A 6,275-nucleotide genomic window follows, 5' to 3' on the forward strand; every position below is an offset into this window, starting at 1 on the left:
CCCTCTGCACTCAGCTGTGAGGCCCAGTATCATTTTTGAGAAATCGTATGTTTCAGCCAGTTTTCTGCCTTAAGACTCACTTTCTCTTCAAGGGAGGCTTGTTATGGACCAGGCCAGACCCCTCAAAGCAGTTAAGAAGGTAGTCCAGATTGTAACTTTGCTATTTGATTTAAGCAAGTGTATAGTGGATATTCAAGGAGAGAATCAGCTGGTCAAACTACTTAGTTTAAAACAAAACGTAACTTATTTCCAAAATTACTGAATCAAACACAAAGAACAGAAAACAAAATACCAAATAACTTATCCTATCCGAAAATCCAACAGACTAACCCAACTTAATGATGCTGTTCCAAAATACTTGCAACAATCGTGATAAACATCCCTTGGCGCAAAAGGAAAAATCAAACAAGTTCTTACAGGAATGAAGTCCAAGAGACAGAGAGAGAGAGAAAGAAAGAGAGAGTCTAGCAGACATTCTTTACAAACACACTGCTGCATTAAAACCAAACCCGAGAATAGCTGAGCTGGGAGAAGCAGCCATTCCCCTTTCATTATACAATTTTTTTAAACTTGAAAATCTTCTGCCTGAGGCAGTATCTGTTATTTGTAAACAAATTAGCCCTAAATCCATGCAAACAAAGATTTTTCAGAACCTGTATCACTTACAACCTCTCTGTAAAAAACCAAGGACAATATAACCTTGTTAAAAGAGCAGCTTTGTCACATGCTGCATATCTGAACTGAGAGCCTCTGGGAATGGGTGAGGATGGGAAGATGCAGAAGAATGGTGTAGCAGATAGCGAAAGAGTTCCCAGGTGCGCTGACACCACTTTAGAAGCTCTAGTGATTCCAATGAAGTCTAGGAGGGATGTTCTGCCTGTTGGAGAACAAAGGGGCAATTTGTTCATGGAGCTAGAGGAGAAAGACATTGTAGCTGGGGATTTCATTTGGGGTGATGTGGTTATAGAATGTGTTAAAATTAATAAGGAGAAGATTTAGTGGGCATAAAGGTTCATAAATCCCCAGGTCCTGATGAGATACTTCCTAGCTGTTATGGGAGGCAAGAGAGGAGATTACTGGGGCCCTGGTGGAGATATTTAGTACTTTCCTGGCCACAAGTGAAGTTCCAGATGACTGAAGGATAGCCAAAGTGGTTTCTTTGTTCAAGAAGGGCGGCAGGGATAGGCCAGGCAATCAAAGATCAATTAGTCTGATGTCAGTGGTTGGGAAATTATTGGAAAACAATTCTGAGGGACAGGATTAATTAACAGTTGGAAAGGCAGGGATTGATCCTGTCTGACTAAATTAATGGAGTTTTTTGAAAAAAAAAGATTAAATATATTGATGAGGATAGTGCAGTCAATGTGGTTTATATGGACTTCCGTAAGGCCTTTAATTCAAGGCAAACTAGATTCAAAACTGGCTTACAATTTGGAGGCAAAGGATGATGGTGGAGGGTTGTTTTTGTAATGGGAAATCCTACAACCAGCAGTGTACCATAGGGATCGGTGCTGGGACCCTTGCTGTTTTTTTGTGCATTAATGACTTGGATATGAATGTAAAATTAGAATTAGAATCCCTACAGTATTGAAACAGACCCTTTGGCCCAACAAGTCCATACTGATCCTCCGAGGGTGAATGTAGAAGGTATAATTAGTAATTTTGCAGACAGTAAGTTTACAGATTGCATGAAAATTGGTGGGATTGTTAACAGTGAGATCTCAGGCTACAGTCTGATATTGAATTGGATTGAATTTAATTCAATTTATTGTCATGTGTACCGAGGCACAGTGAAAAGCTTTGTCTTGCGAGCAATGCAGGCAGATCACATAGTTAAATAGCATAGATGGTAAATAATAGATAAACAGCAGCAAAAACAAAAACAGAGGTATAGGCGAATGTTGAGAGTTTGTGAGTCCATTCAGTATTCTAACAACAGTAGGGTAGAAACTGTTGCGAAACAGGCTGGTGTGTGTGTTCAGGCTTCTGTACCTTCTCCCCAATGGTAGAGGTTGTAAAAAAACTATGCCAGGGTGGAATGAATCTTTAAGAATGCTGGTGACCTTTCCTTGTCAGTGGGCCTGGTAAATGGATTTTATAGATGGGAGGTTGACCTTTGTGATTGTCTGGGCCAAGTTCACCACTCTCTGTAACCGTCTCTGATCTTGAATGGTACAGTTGCCATACCAGGTAGTGATACATCCAGACAGAATGCTCTCAATGGCACACCTATAAAAGTTGGCAAGGGCATTCGCCATCATGCCAAATTTCCTAAACTGCCTGAGGAAGAAAAGACGTTGTTGGGCCTTTGTAACCAGTGTGTCCACATGAAGAGTCCAAGAAAGCTGGTAAATTGGGCAGAGCAATGGCAGATGGAGTTTAACCCTGACGATGCGTTTTGGAAGGTCTATTCAAGAATGGATGTACACAATAAATGGTAGGTCCCTCGGGAGTAAAGAATAACAAATGGACTTTGATGTACAAGTTCATAGATCCCTGAAGGACAGCACAGGTCGACAGGGTGGTGAAGAAGGCAGAGGGGATGCTTGCCTTAATTAGCCAGGGCATAGAATTTAGGAGCAAGGAAGTCTTGATACAACTTTATAAAACATTTATTAGGCCACAGGTGGAATACTGTGTGCAGCTCTGGTCATTACATTATCAGAAGGACATGTTTGTACTGGAGAGAGTGCAGAACAAATTCATGAGGATGTTGCCTAGGACGGAGAGTGTCAGTTATGAGGAGAGACTGGACAGGCTGGGTTTGCTTTCCTTGGAGTAGAGGAGCCTAAGGGAGTGCGGGAGTGGGATCTGATTGAGGTATACAAAATTATGAGAGACATGGATGAGGTACATTGTGAGAATTTCTTCCCAATAACAGATGTGTCTCAGAGCAGAGGGTATAGGTGAGGAGTAAGTGGTTTGGAAATGATCTGAGGAAACATTTCTTTTACCCAGGGTGTGATGGAAATATGGAACATACTGCCTGAGAGGGTAGTGGAGGCATGTACTCTCACAGCATTTAAGAAGCATCTAGTTGATTATGGACCAAGTGGAGGTAAAAGGAATGAGTGCAGTTTGGTGTTTGTTGGTAGGCTAAAGGCCCTATTTCTATTCTGTATGACTCTATGCCATACTAACGGTGCCAGAAAAAAAAAACAAGACCTCACAATGGTGACCCAGACAAGTGAATACACCTTCATTAAGTAGCATGGCTCTGTCAGTGCATCAATTCCCTTCTCCACTTTCCTCACTGCAACCTCACCTCCACCAAATTATCTGTCGGAGTGGAGGTAATCTGTTGAAAATTTTCAATTCAAACCAAAACCATGTCATTCAGAGAGTTTCAGCACACAGACTGTGGTTGTGTGTCTGCTCACTCAGAAACTGAGCTCCAGGTCATTGTCAACGCCCCTTCCAAAGCACATGAGAAAATGAGCCTTGCATTGAACACCTGGAATGCTGAGGTTCCCTTCAAACCAGATTCCACGGTCAAGTTAAGACCTACAGCAAGATTTTGGAACGTGTGCTGCTGACTTTCTGCCTGAAGGTCCTCTTCTCACATGCCTGTCTATGAAACGTGTTTCATAAATGTTGATTTTAGTTTGTTTGTTGCAGCAAGTATTGTAAAACTTGGAATCTTGTTGAATGATCTTTTAAGTTAATCACTGGGAATTCAAATATCTTTTCGAAAGTGAGCATTATCTGTAGGGGGGTTATTACAAATTGGGAGCTTTTGAGGGATTTCAAATCTACAGACACAGACAGGTAACTGGGATTTGCACAAATGAATGAGATTTCACAGTGATTTCTGTTACATCTTTTTCTGAAGCCTTCCTTGAAAGTAACAACTGTCTTTGAGTGCTTTGTTGCAATAATTAAAGGTTAATTGAAAGGCAGTGGCAGCAAAATTGAAAGTGGAATCAAAGACAAACACGAAGAAAGCAGAAATGGTTGAAGTATTGACTCAGCATTTGAACCTGGAGTAAGAGGATCCAATTTAAACTCAGGTTGAGTAAGCCAGGACTCAGTTGCAAATTAAACAACTGAATTTGGGGAGGAAAGTAAAATGAATAAACTGGAATATGGAAAGGAAGAAACAGAAAATAAACAAACAGAAAAGGAAATGTAACATCTAGAATTAGAGCTCCAAAGGGTTTGTGAAAGGAAATTCTAGAATTTTAACACAAAAAAAAGATTTTGCATTGTAAAGGGAGGAGTGTGAAGGAAGGGGTGAATATAAATCATAAAACTATTACATAGTAGGAGACCATTTGGCTCATTAGGTCTACATCAGCTCTCTGAGCATTTTGACTGAGTGTTATTCCCTGTAACCCAGCACATTGTCTCTGTTTAAATCATCAAATCATGCACTCTTGAACACCTCAAATGAACTTGCCTACACTCCATCCCCAGGCAATGCATTCCAAACCCTTTATGCCTGCTGCGTGAAAAAGTGTTTTCTCATCTTGCCTTTACTGCTTTTGCAAAACAATTTAAATCAGTGTCCCATGGTTCTCAATCCTTTAATGTAGCAGAACAGTTTTTCCCTATCTACTCTGTCCAGACCTGGTCATGATGAGACAAACGCGATCAAAGTTCTTCTTAGTCTTCTCTCCAAGGAACACAATCACAATTTCTCCAAAGTATCCTCATAACTGAAGTCTCTCATCCTTGGAACTATTTTTCTAAGCCTCTTCTGCATTCTTTCCAATGCCTTCACATCCTTCCAATAGTGGAAAATCAGTTCGTCATGCAACTGATGATGTCATGACATAAGCAGAACACTCCATTTCTTCCTTTAGAATAAAGTGTCCGAAGTAGAAACTGGGACACAGGTAATATGCTGTAGTAATATACATCATATGATTAAAATGTTGGAATTATTTTAACATGTCTACACTTAGATTATTGGTGGAGTAGATCAGATAAAGACACAACATTAAGTGAACAAGGGTAAAATAATCCTTAGGTTAAGGGTGGGCCAGACCATAGGGTAGTCTTCCCTTTCATATTCAACCCCATCCCATACCAGGAGGGAAATCAAAAAACAGAAGGTATTTTATTACATGAACAGACAGATGATAATGAAACGGATTTAACTCCTCATTTGCTTTGGTAGAATATTCATCAAGGACTGAATTTTACCAGAAATTGGCTTCCCCCACTCATCCCAGACCCAACCCTCCAACTCGGCACTGCCCAAAATATCAATTCTCCTGCTCCTTGGATGCAGCCTGACCTGCTGTGCTTTTCCAACACCACCTTTTTCAACAATTGCCAATTTTGGTGAGTTTCATGTCAGGCTTCATGTAGGTTTACACATTATCCTCCAAAACTTGTGGCATTAGCACTGCATCACTCATCTATGTCACTCCATTCCACTCAAAGAGGCTTCTCTCTTGCCAGGGGTATAAGTACTTGGCACTACAAAGTCCTCCCTGAACCTCCTGCACTGGTGCTATATTTAAAATGCAGTTGTGTGCCCGGTCAAGCACTGTCAGTCCCGAACTACCCTGCATGGTTCTTTTCTTCTCAAGAATTGCCTCAGACACAGCAGACAGAGGAAAATTACCACCCAACTTCACAAGGGAAAGTACAACCATCTTCTCTCTGATACCTTACACTCTAGGTCCTGCATCAACTCCCATCAGGGCTCATTGTCTACCATTCTCACTATTAAATACAATATCTTCCCTCCTTCACTCTTGCTCATACAATCCTTTCCCACTACTAATCCTGAATGCCCACTACAATGCCTACTCACCTCACCGTATTTCCTCCACTGACACATTTCCTAAAGAGACAATGGAGTAGACTGAAAAGTCTGACATCAGTCAGGGAGAAAAGCATTAGATGGATGTATAAGGGACCAAACTGGGAAGATCAAATTGGACCTGAAGTTGCTACCTCATCATTGCAATGTCCTTCTCATCGAAAGCATGCAGCATTATAATATTATTATAAGGGTTCACAGCTTCAAAAATTTGTTAGATGCAATTTATATTGCAGCATTATTTTTACAATATTCCATAAATAAAAATATGGCATTCTAAACCAAAATGTTTTGTAAAAGAAAAGGACAGACCAAGGGAAGGAAATACAACTTTATCAGAAATTCTTGACAAGAGGATAGAACCAAAGATGTTCACTTCGACAAGAGAAACAAGAACCCTTTTGGCACAAGGAACTGGTTTAACCTTCATCGAGGTACCTGTGACAGCACCTTCCAGACCAATAACCACTACCATCAATAAAGACAAGAGACAATAAAG

This window comes from Chiloscyllium plagiosum, unplaced genomic scaffold (genome assembly GCF_037043375.1).
Source record: "Chiloscyllium plagiosum isolate Xiang-an unplaced genomic scaffold, Cpla_swu_hap1 HiC_scaffold_18, whole genome shotgun sequence".
Taxonomy (NCBI): domain Eukaryota; kingdom Metazoa; phylum Chordata; class Chondrichthyes; order Orectolobiformes; family Hemiscylliidae; genus Chiloscyllium; species Chiloscyllium plagiosum.